This window comes from Ambystoma mexicanum, chromosome 7q, assembly GCF_040938575.1.
Source record: "Ambystoma mexicanum isolate Mex_15411 chromosome 7q, UKY_AmexF1_1, whole genome shotgun sequence".
NCBI lineage: Eukaryota > Metazoa > Chordata > Amphibia > Caudata > Ambystomatidae > Ambystoma > Ambystoma mexicanum.
The window spans coordinates 995589883-995606146 of NC_090941.1; positions in this window are offsets into that span (position 1 = coordinate 995589883).

A 16264-nucleotide genomic window follows, 5' to 3' on the forward strand; every position below is an offset into this window, starting at 1 on the left:
GAGTGTAAATAGGTTGGTGTCAATTTTGTTGGACAAGGTGCATAGGTGGTGATGCAAGGCTACAGTGGTGGTGCTAGGGAGATGGGGTTGCTGGTGGTCATGCATCATTAGTAGTAGAAGGGTTGCCAACGCGCCTAGCATTGCGCTTGATGGCTTGCAATGCCTGTGATACATCTGGCAGATGTTACTTCCGGGTGTAGCAGGGGGCGTGGTGGGATAGATGTTAGGTTTAGCAGGCGCTTTTAAGGGAAAATGCAATATAAGCGTAATACATAATACATTACCGTACACTTAGAACACAACACTATGCTGTGAGTTATACTAGTTAGTGGATGCTAACAGGAGGATACCTGGTGTAGTCCTAGGTACCACGTTATACAATAGAACACATTTGGCTAATTGCAGAGTTCTTGCAAAGCATACATGGTATAAACATGGTGCAATAGAAAGCGTTTGGCTAGCTATAGAACTCTTGTTGAGAATAGTCAGTATTACAACATGCAACAATCATGAGGAATTTGTCGTTTTTCTTACTAACGACTGTTACATGTCGAATACGTGGTGCAATTCAATCTATGTAATACATTTTGGAATAGAGATAGTTTCCTAGCAATCCGAAGTTTGCAGGGAAATCCCCAGAGCATACACAAATACACTTTGAGGTGTCGTGCAGTACAGCGGAGATGGAACATTGGTATAGAAGGACATTTGAATTGAATACAGGGCAAGCTCTAACAATACGTAGACCTGAACTATAATGATTGTCTTGTGTCTGGGGTAGGTTGGCAGGCGAATCAGACACTGGTGGCCAGTGCAGAATGTGGCAATGCGGTACCCAGTACTGTCTAAGTGAATTACGACACAGCTAGAGTCTAGAGTCAGGGCAATACAGTTCTTACCACATCGCATGTGCAGGATCGCTGTGAATCATCCAGCAAGGGGTGAATACCGGTTGGAAACAGAGCATAGGTAATGATGGTGGCTCTGTAGATGTATCGTAGGGGGAACAGATACGGTTTAGGGCAGGGGTCCTGCCGTAGGCATACGGTTGTCACGGGACAGGCACAGGACAGGTGCCATAGTGGTGTGCCTTGTTGGGGGGGTGGGGACATCTTACGCCTACCGGTGCCCCAGGATAGGTTATCTAGGCAGGCAAAAAGGATGTAATTGACCTCAACTGTGGGATCTCTTTAAAGATGCCCAGAAGTTTGGTCCTGTTGAGCCTAGATGAGTCGTTGCTTTGGTTTGTTGGCTCCCACCCCAATATTTATGAGGGGCACTGTACTGACCCGTCTGCACACTGGTTGCTGGTGGGAGATTGCATTGTCTCCAAGCTTTCATCACAGCCTGGTTTATTAGTAGCCTTAAGGGGAACAGTTAAAGGAACCCCTGCCTCCACTCCAGAGGGATTAATATAAGGCCCTATAGGCCCAGTCCCCCCCACCATCCAGTTCTGAGGTCTGACTAGCCACAGTAACCAGAGCATATGATCTGTTTGTGATCTTCTGAAATGAGGTGATCTTAGTTTGTTTGGTGTGAGGCTGGTCCAGGGATCTATTTCTGGGCCTCATAGGATCACGGACATTAGCCAGTGGTCGAGTTTCATGAGACCCAGTACTAGATTTATTTACCTGGGACTCATGAACCTTCTCCATAGCCCTATCCAGAGTTGCCAGTCAGCCAGTTAGCTGATCTACCATCCAGTGTAGGTGAACAGGCCTTGATGATAGCACCCCCCCCAGGGTTCACACTCCCCTTCTGAATACTATCATTACGAGAATGGAGGTAATGAAAAAAGGAAGGCGGAATGGTAATACCGGCATAGTTAACGGGTCCGGGGCATTACGACCCGACAACCCGCCAATACCGGCACCGCCCGCACTGTACCCCTCATATTGGCATGGGCGCGTACACGCGCCCCTTCGCGGAGTAAATACCGGAATGCCGGTAATAGGAGGACATCACAACTCACGCGGGCATGCAAATACCGGCATCCCAAAGGTGGTAATTAGGGCCTGCACGATGGTGGCAATACAGGCATCGCGGCCCACCCGTAAACAGCAATCAGCAATCAAGTCAACTGCCACAGGTGCACACAATCACCACAGGTGGAGTCAATGGAGCCTGGCCCAGTATAAAAGGAGTACACCCACACACCACACCCCTTCCTACACCAAAATGATACCACTAGCTGTTGCAATCATGGCGCTGAAGGACATGCCTATACTGCTACAACTACAGCAACAACAGCAACTACAGCAACAATTACAGCAGCAACAACAGGCAGCACAGAGGAGACACAGGAGGAGAAGGAGGGTGAGACAGGCCCAGCAATTACCACCAGTGCAGCCAGTAGTACCTTGTAGGCAGCATCAATCCCTCGCATCAGACCCAGTCCATTCAATCTAACCCCTGACCAGATCCATACCCTGTACCGCTTGGACCGGGACACCATCACCAACATAGTGGACATGATAGGCAACGACATTGCCAGCCTCATAGAAGTACGCACTGCCATTCCCCCGCTACTAAAGGTGGTGTCTGTGCTCCACTTCCTGTCCACAGGCACCTACCAGCACACAGTGGGGCAGCTGCATGGCATTTCACAACCACCATTCTCATGCATGCTGCAACAAGTTCTGGATGCCCTCCTGAAGCACGCTAGCACCCACATATCTCTACCACGGACTGGCCAGGAGATAGCCAACACCAAAGTAGGCTTCCATGCACTGCAGGCATGCCCAGTTATGTTGGTGCCCTGGACTGCAGCCATGTGGAATTGGTAGTCCCCCATGCCGTAGAGGCGGTGTACCGCAATCGCAAGCAATACCACTCCATGAATGTGCAGATGGTATGTGACTCCAGCAAGATCATCACACATTGCTGCACCCGATTTCCCGGATCAACACATGATGCCATTGTGCTGCGTAACTCCACGCTACTCCGTCACATGGAGCGACATGCTGGACCACGTGCCTGGCTGCTTGGTGAGTTGCCTGACAGGCCCATGGCAGTGCCTTGGGGTAGTGATGTGTTGGGATGCATACTCCACCTAGGTGGGAAAAGGTGGGGTGCATACTCCACCTGGGTGGGAAAGTGGGGGGACGATGCATACTCCACCTGGGTGGGAAAGGGGGGGTGCATACTCTACCTGGGTGGGAAAGGGGGGATGCATACTCCACCTGGGTGGGAAAGGGGGGATGCATACTCCACCTGGGTGGGAAAGGGGGGGATGCATACTCCACCTGGGTGGGAATTGACGTGATTGGAGAATGCACGCAGAGCTAAACACTCCTGAACTGAACCTCCCAACCCCAACATGACAAATCACTGGCACACATTTGACCAATTACGTATATCAAGGACAACATGTAAGAAGCATGACTGAACAGGATTGCAACTGTGCCAATGTGGTTAGTGTGACCATGCACAGTGTAGTATACACAGCAGAAATGCGAGGCAAAACATAGTCCTAAAACCACAGTACATCCGCATCAGCATGCATGATTTCACCCTGCATCATCTGTACAACGCCATCCAGACTAACACACCATATTGCAGTATAGAATGCATCTAAGCAATATTCGTGCATACCTACAGGGACATGTGCAGGTCGACAGCAAATATCTGCGGCCATGACTGTGTATCCTGAAGGTGGCAGCCCAGTGTGACTCACCTAGACCTATCCTTGCAGGTGATGGAGGATATCCCTTGAAGCCGTGGCTACTACCCCTGTGCGGAACCCGCTGAACAGCCATGAGGAGGAGTACAATCGAGTACATACCCGTACACGTGTTGTGATTGAGCAGACCTTTGGCCTGTTGAAGGCGCGGTTCCGCTGCCTAAGCAGGTCTGGTGGAGCACTCCTCTATGCGCCTGGGAAGTTGGCAAAGATCACCATGGCCTGTGTCATGCTGCACAACATGTGCGTCCGGAGAAATGTACCACTGCCACCTGACATTGACATGCATGCACTGGGTGAGGAGGATGAAGATGGAGGGGAAGCAGAGCCCCTGCCAGTACGGAATGCACAGGATGGCCGTGCAGTACGCCAATCACTGATTGACGAATACTTCTGACCCACAGGGACATTGATAGATATGTGTCAGTGACACATTGTACACTGTGTCCATGTGGACATGCACACAGGGAATGTGTGGAGTTGGGCACTGTACACCATCATTAATTAAATGGAGACACACGAAATTAACAATGTCCAGCCATTGAATGTTTTTTAACACAACAGGTATATTGATAACAACTGGAGAAAGTGCAACCCCTCCCCCCAAGCCCCAGTGAACTCACAAAACCCCCCAGTGAACTCTCAAAACCCCCCAATGAACTCCCCCTAATTCACCCGTTCACCAACAACACCATCTGAGCCACTCCCATAGTTCCCCTACACTATTTCCTGGACTTCTAGAGGTCAGGGCAGCATTTCAGAGTGCCTCGCACTACGTCTTGTTAGACGCACAGGGCTGGAGGGTGCAGAGGAAGTGGGGGCCGAGGAAGCGGGTGTGGTGGATGGGGTGGAAGCCGTGGGGATTTCCACAGCTGGTGCAGGTTGTGGCTTTCTGCATGTGCAGCAGGATGGAAGTGAGGACCTGCGTGATGGCCCCCAGACTGTCTCTCATCAACGATGCCGAGGCATTGACGGCGGCAGTGTTCGCCTCTATGGCGGCTGTGGTTGCTGCTATGGCCTGGGCTATCCTACGCCTCGTGCCCTCCCCATCGGCATCATATTGTCTGAGCAGGTCCTACATAGAGTCATGTCTGGCCTCCACCCTCGCAAGCCGTGTCTCGAGGTTGTTGGTGGGAGCAGCAGTAGTCGAAGGTGCTGTGACTGGGCCTGCAATGGCAGTGCTGTCCTCGGGGAGGCTGCTGAGGTCAGAATCTTGCAGCAGGGGATCCGCACTGCTGCAGGTGGGTGAGGGCTGAATGTGGGGTGGGGGGGTGGGCACGGGGCTTGGGGAGCATGCACCTGGCACATGGGTCAGTACATCGCGGTCCACATCCTCCTCCACTAGGGTAGCAGTGTTGCTTAGTGGGTCAACAGCCGCGCCTTCCACTGATGTAGCCAGCTCAGTGTCCATGGTGTCAGGTACCCTGGGTGTTGGTGTGGGCTACGAGGCTGCCCGGGAGGTGGTGTTGTCGGTGGCCGTTGTCTTTGGCCGGGACGTGGATGCCATTGCGGTTGGATCCTCGCTGGCATCTTCTCCATCGGTGCCTGCGGGGTAGAAGAGATGCAGGGCATCAGTGATGTGTTGCATGCTAGATGCGTTATATGGTGCTGTGGAGTATTACATTTATCACGCATTCATATCTTACAGGTGTGTCACACAGGGTACTATTAAGGGGGCATTTTGGCATTTGATGCATGGCAGGTGGCATGCCATTGTGTTGGGGTTTGTGTGATGTATTACATGGGCAAGGTCCATGTGTGTTGGCTGTGTGTTGGTAATGGGATTGGCACCCAGCATGCATTTCAGTGTGGCAGGGTTTGGCCCTCCATCTGCACAAGGATATGTTCATGTGTGTGTTGGGACATGCATTTACTTGCCTAGGCTCTCTTCCACATCACTTGTGCTATGTCATGGTTTCCCCTACAGGGATCTTCAGGGTCACTCACCTCCATCTGCAGATGTCGCGGCACCTGTCTCCATCTTCCCAAATCCCTCGATGGACTCCATCTGAATAAATGTGCTTGCAGTCTCCTGCCAGCTTGTCATTTTGGCAGGTGAGTGGGGACCCTCGCCTGTGGCCATAGCCTCCCTCATGTTGCAGTCCTTCAATGTCCGTGGGGGGGTGCCGACTGCCGACACCATACGGGCTACCTCCTCCCAAATTTCCTTTCTGCGTTGCTGCACCTCCCTCTTCAGGTTGTGCAGGTTGATGTTGTCTGCATGTACTGCCAGGGTTTCTGCCAGCATGTTAAATTCTGCATCTGAAAAACACTTTTTGTGCAGGCGGGGGGTTGTTTTTTGGGTAGCCTTTGACATGGTGAAGGGATTGGCACTGGTCTCTCCTGAATGCAAGTGGTGGTTTGGGAGGATGGCAATAGATTATGTTTTTAATGATGGCCGCTGACGCATTTCCCATTCCGACGCGATGATGTTACTTCCGGGTCCGGTATTATGAACCCGGTATTAGCACAATGTTATTACCGGGTCGGTATTAAGGGGTTCCTCCAACGCGGAGGCGGTATCGGCAGGTCCCGTGATGGTGCTATCGGGGGGTTTGGGGGCCTTTAGCGGAATGCCTGTATGGCCATTACCGACATGGGGGTTTGTGCATGCTAGCGCCCTCGTAATCACCCGCTATTAGCGGCGTCATACGAGCACGGAACCGCTAGTACCTCCATGCCGGTAATGACTCCGTTTTTACCACGCTCCTCGTAATGAGACCCTATGACTCATCTCAAGGTCCTGGTCACTCAGCTCAACCACTTTAGACAGTTAATATATTCCTTTGAGAAAGGCATCACGCCCCCTTCGCTTGGGAGTTGGCATATTCTTTGTTTTCTTTGATGTTTCTTTTTCTGTGTGCATTTTTTTCCTTTGACTATGAGGAACTCACTATTTAATACGGTGGTTGCATCTTCTTCCACCTTGTCAGACATATCATCTGTCAACACCTTTGTGCTCTGGGACACCCCTGCCTGTTTTTCCAGACTGGCAGCTGCGTCTATTAAAGCAGTGGGACGATTTGGTGAGGCTGAGAACACAGAGGTGATGGGAGCACAAAGACCTGCATCTGCCACTCTATTAGATTCAGGCAACTCCTCATTGGCCCTCAGCACAGCTCTAGCACCTTCCACCCCTACTATCTGGACCATTTCCCCTGTAGATAGGATATCATGTAGAGAGCACACCCTTTCCTCTAACTTTGTCAATTTGTGCGTATTCCCCAACACTAGAACGTTAATACACCCCATGTCATCTTAAGGTATCACAAGACCTTTGGCAAAACCTTCTAGGTAAGCCATGCAATTCATCAAGTTGTTAAATGCTGACTGTTGACCCACTAAACCCACCCCCCTATATTTTCGTGGGTGTCTGCCAAGGTCTTTATCGCAAGATTTAAACTAATGTGAAGGTTGGCTAACAGGGAAGGGGCCAAATCCTGCCTTAGAGAACAAAGAGGTCCGCTCAAAATCACCTGTTCTTTGTTAGCTGTTGTGGGTCTAATCATGTCTGTGGGGTCAGTGTTGAGAGCAGGAGCCTGGTATCTTTTGATAAGAGATTATAAGGCCCTTGTGTTTGCAGAATGAGAGTATAACTCTAGATCAAAGTTGCCAAATTGTTGACTTTCCCTTATGTCAGGACGCATTTCCAAGCAGTCTAAACCAGGCCTATTTGGCACAGAGGGGCCATGTAAATCAGCGCTGTTAACAGCAGTGAAAAAGTTCAAAGTATGTTCCTTTACTTCCGTCTTTAGTGCCCCTAAATCTGGTCTCGGGTGAGTTACTGCATTCGCACATGAAGCACTGTCTCCAGAATGTTTCCCCTTTCCTTTAAGCAATACCAGATCCTCCCGTATAGAACCCATTTCCAGATCTGTAATATCTCCGAGTAGGCCTTTGTTTGCAGTTGAGAGTAGATGGAATGAATCCTCTAATAACTTGCTGTCATAACATGTGTCACATGGACCAATGCCACCACCAACTCCCAGATTAAACTCAAGAGCAGATTGTATGTGTGGCGATTGGATAGTGGGTCCTACAGACTTTTGGTGCACTTTGGACAAATCTCTGAACACAAAGATGGACGGGTTAGCATCCGAAGGGCTTAGGTTTTTTACTATTTTGTTGGTCATATGTTTTAATTCCACCCAAATGTACCTACTGTGGCATAGAGGCGTGGAATTGTACGATTTTCCTTGTGACCATAACAGGGGGAGCGGATGTAGACTCCCTTTGGTCCCCCACATCAGTCATTATACATTTCACCGGCCCCACATCAGACTTTTCCTCAGACAGAACAACCTGTCTTTCCTGGTTAGAGAGCCAGAGGTTAAATCCTCCATTGTCACCAATCCCACCTCAGTGGGTCTGGGGGGGTGCCACAATCTCCTCACTTCGGACACACCCAGAGCTCATTTTGGAAAAGCCAAAGCCACTCCTTAGATTCGGCATCACACTTGTCACTAGTGTTGATTCCACTGAATGTGAAAGATAAGGCTGTCAGCCCGAGCTGGTTAAAAAGCAATGTGCCTGCAGTCACCGCCCAAGCAGTACAATAGGAGTTTACCTTCCCAAAAAGGAAAGTATATGTTGTTAGGTTTATGTGTAAAATGAAGAAAGTCGCCATGTAGCGACTTTTTAGGTGAAAAATTGAAAAGTGCAAAATAAAAGTTCCAGTGGGTAGATTCATCCCTTGCATCATTTCAACTACATGGCTACAGGGGCCTATCTAGAGCGAGGGGCTGGGCCTTGGGGTGGAGAGGACCATACAGATCCAATCAGAATTCAGGGCTAATTTTTTTTTTATTTTCAAATTTGTTTATTGGCATTTATCATAAAATCAGTAGCACATAGCCGGTCAATCGTGCCAAATGATGCTAACTCTTTGCAGTAATATCTTAGTGAACAAAGGTGGGGGGGGGGGATGGGAAGAGGGGGGGAAGGGCGAAAAAAGGGGGGGAAAGCAGGGGGGGGAGAGAGAGAGAGGGGAGAGGGGGGGCGCGGGGAAGCAATAGATATAGAATGAGGGAGTGTTCCAAACAATAAACAGTAAACTGATAACATTAACATAAACTGTCTCCGTATCCAGTCTTCCTCGTGCATTTGCCAAGGCTTCTGTAGAGGGTGGTATAGGGGGGGGGGCTCTTGAATGCAGCAATTTCCATAGGTGTTTGGGGGCCTCCCACATGAGCTTCTAGGTTTTGCAGTTCAGCACAATCTAGTTAGTGCCTGTTCACGGGGGTTTATCGTCCGAGGGGTATGTTATAGTTCTAACTATCTCCCTCCATGCTTCTAGGGTGGAGCTGGACTCATCGGTAGATCTGGAAACGCTGTCTTCCCAAGCCTTAGTTTCTGCATCGGCCCATCTGATAAGTTCGCTGTGCCAGGCGCCATATCTGGGCCCTGTTGGCTTTCTCCAGGACATGGCGATATGTCTTTTGGCCAGAAGGCACGATAGGTCCATTAGTTTCACCAGGTGCTTAAGTTTGGCCGGTCTAGAGTACGTTCCTAGGATGCATTCTTCAGGAGTCCATCTGTATTTGGAGGTTCCTGCCTTCTCAAGTGTTAGCTTGACTTTTGCCCAGAGGGATTGTACTTTGTTGCACTCCCAGAACATATGTATGAGGTCAGCCCCTTCTGCTCTGCACCATGGACAGTCGGAGCTCGCATTCCTGTTGAATGTCGCCAGTCTGTGCGGGGTGAGATATGTCCGATGCAGGACATTTAGTTGTATAAAGCGGAATCTGTGGTTTCTCGACACAGCCTTAGGGAATATTAGCGCCCTGGACCATTCTGCCTCCGAGAGTTCTCGGCCAATGTCCGTTTCCCATTTGTTTTTCAGGGTCTCTCCCTTTGGGTTGGGATTATCGTTGAGGTGGCTGTATATTTGGGAGACCGGCCTTTGCCCCTCGCCTAGGTTATATAATAAAGTTGTGAGAGGATCAGATTCAGGTTCTTCTGGCCAGGTGTCCCATTTGTGTCTTGCTATTTTGCGTATCTTTCGGTACCACAAGTATTGACTAGTGGGTATCCCGTCTACGTTGTGTAGTATGTTGAACTCTTTAAAGGAGCCTTCTTCATAAAGATCTCCCCACGTGTAAACCCCCTTCTTCTCCCAGGTCCTGAGATGCAACAAGTCCAAGTCTGACCTACACAGGTCCCAGATCAGTGGTATTTCTGGGGAGTACAGGTGTGTTAGATTCCTTAGTGATTTCGTTCTTTGCCAAATTTGTTTCCCCAGGGTGGCTATGAAGGGTGTGTCACTCAGCAGGTGTTGTGGTGCCCAAATGAGTTCTTTAAGTTGCAGTGGAGAAATCAGGGACTGTAGCAGGGGAGTCTCGGATGTGATCTCGTCAGCTAGCCATTTGGACACGAAGCTGAGCTGGGCTGCCAAGTAATATTTTTCGAAGTGCGGGAGTTGGGTTCCACCTTGAGCGTGTTGTAAAACTAGTGTGGAGTGTGCTATTCTGTGCCTGCCCCGCCCCCAAATAAAATCTCGTGTTATGGACCCTAAGAGGCGGAAAAATGAGTTCTTGATGTAATATTGTACATTTTGGAACCTATACAAGAGCCTAGGGAGGACTATCATTTTGGTTACCGAAATTCTCCCCATTGCCGACAGTGGGAGCTTTGCCCAGAAGGACATTGATCTGCGCAGCGCGGGTATTGCTGCATTAGTGTTATTTTCGTGCATCAGTTGGGGAGTGTGCATGATCTGGATGCCCAAGTAGCGGAACCTGGTGGTCTGCCACTGTATCCCTAGTGTTGGAAGCTCCTCCGAGCATCTGTCCCTAAGGCCAGCTAGTGGGAATAGGCAGGATTTTGCCTTGTTGAATTGTATGCCTGAGACTTTGGAAAAATTATCAAGGACGTCTAGCATGGTTGGGACATTGAGGTGGGGGTCCCTGACATACAAAAGCACATCGTCCGCGTACAGTGAGATTATGTGATCTGTCGTCCCTAGCCTTATTCCGGCATCGAAAAATTGTTTCCGAAAATAGATAGCTATGGGTTCTAATCCCAGTATGTAAAGCATGGGGGATAGCGGACAGCCCTGACGGGTACCTCTGCATATCTCCCAAACTTCCGACACATGTCTCCCAGTTTTTACCCGTGCTCTTGGTTCGGTGTATAGTATTCGGATCCACCTGATAAAGCGTGGGCCAAACCCGAATTCCTTCAGAACTGCTAATAGCCACTCCCAGTATATGGAATCGAACGCCTTGATGGCGTCTAGTGACAGCAGGGCGTAGGGTTCAGTGATTGCATCAGTTTGTGCAATAACGTGTTGAAGTCTGCGTAAGTTCATGGTCGTATTTCGGCCTGGGACAAACCCACACTGATCTGAGTGTACGATGTCTCCTATCTGTCTGGACAGTCTCTGAGCTAGGATTGTGGTTAACAATTTAACATCATGGTTGAGCATAGCCAGCGGGCGGTATGAATCGCAGTGCTCCGCTGGCTTGTTCGGCTTAAGGACTGGGACCACTAGGGTTTCCTTCATGCTAACCTAGCACCTCCTAATTTTAATATTTCTGAGGTGTGGCTTTGAGGTTAAAAAGTGGATGCACAAGCAATTGGGGAGAACTTCCTAAAATCATCTGGGTGAATACTGAAAGGGGGTTGCAGAATGCAAACTTGCTGGAGAGCTGCTCAAAAATCATCTGGGTGCAACAATTGAAAAAATGCTGCAGACTTAACATTGCCTGGGGGACAGAAATTGGGAAAGACTAAAGAGGCTGGGATCTTTGCAAGGAGCGCAAAATAGATGGGTAAAGGCTGGTGGCTATCCATAACTGAAGTGCCTGACCAGATCCCTGGGCTTCCCCAAGGGAGGGTCCTGAATCACTGATGTCTTTCCTGAGCGCAGAACTCAGACAACCAATGTAAGTAGTTTGTCCAACAGAACCAATTGTGGGTATATGTTTGATTTAATACCTTCCACTTAGTTAATGTGTGAGGGTTATGGAAGTAGACCCTTATATTTTGCTAAATAATTATTCAATTAATTTCCCTATAGCTAATTAACATGGGCGATTTTGTTAACATTCAAAGTTAACAGCCCTCACTCCCGATGTAATTAGTCTATTAATGTTATCGGGTACACCTATTTTCCTTGTCAACCCCAGAATTACCTAAAGGGAAGCAGTGTCCTTGTGTAAAAACTAAATCCCTAACTCTCACCATTCTTCAGAAGTAGCCTTTAAGTAGAGGGGTGTTGAATGTAACTGAATGTCTGGGTTTGTGTTGCTGGGAAATGAAGCAAAGTGTAGTTACTAATTGATCAAAGCACACTCTCTCCTGAGAGTGTGAAAGTGACCCTGATAGAAGAGAGATTTTGTATTGCTTCTGGGTGAGGAAGGAAGAATTGATTCTATCAATCCAAAATATTATCAAAAGTCTGGTGTGCTTTCAAAACTGCTAGTATTTTCAAAGGCGCTGCATGTGTGAAACTGTTACAATTGATTTAAATCTAAACCTTATCATAGAATGCAAATGCTCATGGTCTTGTAATGTTCCAAGGCTCTGTCTAATGTTGACATTCAGGGATGTGTGTGTGTGATATAAGGTTTGAACTGTTTATTTGACCCGTGTTCCATGCACATGAGACCCAAATTTGAAATCCCAAAAAGTGAGTTGTTGTATTGAAACTTTGTGTTGTGCCACAGAGAAGGTAGCGTCTGTAATCTTTTGGTGCAAATATTCATTGAAACTATGATGTAATAAATGTATATTCTTTCTGTACCCCGGCCTGGTTCTTAGCTTATTGGTGGCACAAGGGGAAGGATCTATATGGCTATATCTGAGTCATAAACAGGGCTAGACTGAATCAGACAAATGTGTGGCGCTTTAACTAGGGGGAATGCACTCCCCATGTTAAGGGTAGTCTATAAATATATAATTACAGTGGGTACTTTTTAAAATCAGTTTCCTCATGAAGGGGGTATTAGCAACAGGTCTATAGTTGGTCAAAATTAGATGGGTCACCGGACAGTTTTTAAGCAAGGTCGTGATGTGGGTTTTCATCAAGTCCTGTGGGAAGCAATCAGAATGGAGATAGCTTTTGAGCAACAATGCTAAACTAGGAGCCAGTGGCATAATGCTTTCTTTAATCATGGTTGCTGGCCATTCTATTGATGTCTGATGTCTGCAGGCGTAACATGTGCAAAGGAGGAAATGGTGATAACTTGGGGTGAAATTAGGAGGCTGCGGGGCACTTGTTATGTTAAGACCACTTGTAGGGTGCACACGCATGTACGCCCAAAGGCACCTTGGTGCGGAGAAGTACATAGCAATACCACAGAAGGAATATGAAAACAACTGAAAATTAGCCAAAGAGAATAGTCTTGAGTAGATGACGAAAGGCTAGGTGATTCTCAGTGGCCTTAAGCTTAAGGGGAAGAGTATTCCACAACCTGGCTGCCACAACAGAGAAGACCCTGCCATCCACTCTCTGAAGACGAAACTTAGGAACCACCACTAGTCGCTCGCTGCTAGAGTGAAGAGTATGATTGGGTGTGTAAGGCATAAACTTATCCTGAAGGAACTCCGGTCCAACCTGATAGACCGCCCTGTGGACAATGCACATAGATTTAAAAGTAATCCGCTGCTGCACAGGGAGCCAGTGCAAGTGACGTAATACCAGGCTAATGTGGGCACCATAGGGAGTACCAGTAGCAACTCGAGCGGCTAGATTCTGGAGAAGTTGTAGGCGGCGAATCAAGCCAGCCGGCTGGGCAGAAAGAGAGTATTGCAGTATTCTATCCTACTCGAGACCAATGCGGCCTCCACCGGCGGGTGCAATCGGGCACGAAGAAAGGGGAGGACTTTACAGAGAACCCGCAGCAAAAAAGTACCAGAATGGCATACTGATCTAACTTGAGCTGCCATCGAAAGAGATAAAGACAAGTGAACCTCCGGGTACTTCACCACTGTAACCGGAATAGGAAGAGTGCCAAGAGAAACAGTCCAGAGAGAAGAGGACCAAGAATCACATGTGGCACTTGATCATGGATGGCTGACAACATTTGATTGGATGATTCTCACTTTCTCCTGGAAGATGTAACCAGTTTATTAGAAGAGTCTTGTGAATCTAGAGGGGCTGACGGGCAGTCAGATGGAAGAGAGATTTCATTGTAAATCCTGGACACTTTAGCTGACATGTTGTTGGATGCCTGTGTGATGGCATTATGCTACCATGCTTTCCTCTTCTGTTTAAGTGTGCATAATTAAATTTAGCTTACTTTCTGCGCTCAATAAATATCCTAATAATGATATTAATACTAATATTTCAAGCAGGCTAGTTTGTATTCCTGCCAGATGCAATTGAGCGCCTGCTTCTTACTCTTCTATTAATGAGTGGCAACTCTGAGTCAAACCGGCTATTCCGTTTGAGTGGAGTTTTTTCTTCTTTATGAGGATAAAGCCCAAGATATCGAGGGCTCCGACAATCACGTTGTAAATGATGTACAGAGCATCTCCTGGGTTGCCTAGTGAAACAGCAGAGGTGGAAAAAGATGTTTGCAAAGTGCGTGGCCACCATGCGTATCATACGCCTAATCTACAGAGGAACATTTGGTGCCAAATTACAGAAACGTTGCACCAGTGCAAGTGCAAATTTGCACAGTATTAGCACTAGGGCAATGTTTGCCCTATTTCTAAAAACACTGGGACATATTAGAAAACCATTGTACTATGCCAAGTGCAGTTTGGCATGGTATAAACACTTGGTCAAGTGATGTTTTCTGCCACAGGGCTCTTAACAGAGGGCGGACAGCATTTGTCAACTTGAACTCTCCAGTCTACACAGACTAACCATGGAGCCTCTGTGTGCCGCCAGGCATAGGAGGCAAAGAGCCAGCGCACAGACCTCTTGTTCTCAGGCTCACCTACACTAGCCACCAAACTCACAAAACCAATGTGCACTGCTGGTGGTCGGTCCACTTGCCACACTCTGGGGAGGGTGGCAATGTCTGCAGACATCACTGCTGCCATGTCACTGCTGGGCCCTGGCCCTGGTGCCTCGCTCCTGCCTTTCCTGCTGCTTTTCCCATGCCTGAGCAGTGCAGGGGTGGAGGATGATGTACTTTCACCAGTGCCCCGGCCATGGTATGGAGATGGGCCTGCATCATCGCACTGAATCGACTGTGAACTTGTTTGTTGGACAATGACATGCTGTCAATCATCATGCATATATGGGCTTGAAAGTCCTTCAACCAACATGATGGATGGACATCCTACACACCTATGGTCTTATGTGCAGGGTTATTGCGAATAAATGCAAGGTTGGAGCATGATATGATATGATATGGCATTTATAACGCGCCTATACACAAGTGTTTCAAGGCGCGACGAGGCAAGGGAGGGAGAACAGAGGGAAGACAGAGACAACGATCTTACTATGCCAGGTGACATTGAGATTGTGCAAGTGCAGGGGAGGGGGGAGGGGAAAGGTGTGAGGGGAAAGGGAAGGGGGTAGTGCAGTACATGGGATCAACAGTAAAAATAAATAAAAACAAATAAATAAAATGTGTAGCCAGCTGGTGACAAGTGCAAGGGTAAGTGCAGACGTCAAGTGTCAAGTGCTGGTAGGGTGCTGTAGGGATACAGAAACTGCCCTTGTGTAGTGTCTGATTAGGTTCTAGACCACACTGCATGTGCTCATTGCCTGTTGGGCTGGCGATGTGGTGCCACTTGGAGGTTTACTTTACCCCTTAGCCTTTCACAGCACACATGGGTGCTTCTCATGGTTGGATGGGCTCACATGCACATTTCCCCTACAGTGCACATGCATGTGCACAGTCTCTTCCTTGCACCCATATGTGGGGGTATTAGCGTTTGTTCAGATTGCCATGTGGTTGCACATTCCCCTGTCGACTGGGCCCATCTATGATGAGGGACGCATGCATGTGATGGGTATTTGGCCAGTGCATTATGATGGGAGAGGGAGGATTCATACTCACAACTTCTCCTTGGCTGCTGGCTCCAACTGCAGCACTCCAACACCCTCAACCCCTTGCATTTGTAGGGTGCTGCTAGCTTTCTCCCCCGTGGGGTCAGGACAAGGGGCTTGCCTGTGCCACCTCCTGTGGCAGATGTCTCACGCTGGTGTTTCATCAGGAGACTGCAGACCCTGGCCTTTCAGCGTTTGTGGCAATCCTCACTGTTCGATGGGACCGTGCCCACTGTCGCAACCTTGTCTCTAATGCTGGCCCAGATGTGAGACTTCCTCTGCCCAGATGGCCTTCTGTGCCTTGACCCCTATAGCTCATCAGCATGAGTCACAACCTCATCTGTGAGGACCTGCAACTCAGCCTCATCAAACTTCTACTTTCACAGCCTCAAGTCCACCACCTTTTTTGTTGCTTTCTCCTGTGACCTTTTTTATGGTACTCCTGTGTTTGGATAGCAACAAGAAATGGATTCAGAGCAGATCCAGTTTTTAAAGATGGCCTCCGCCGGGCTTCTCGCTTATGCAATGCAGTTATTTCCACCAGTGCTAATTCCACTGGTGGAATTAGTGCCCACTTTCCCAGCTGGAACAGTAATTTTGCCATGAGATAGCAGTATTACCTCCTGAAG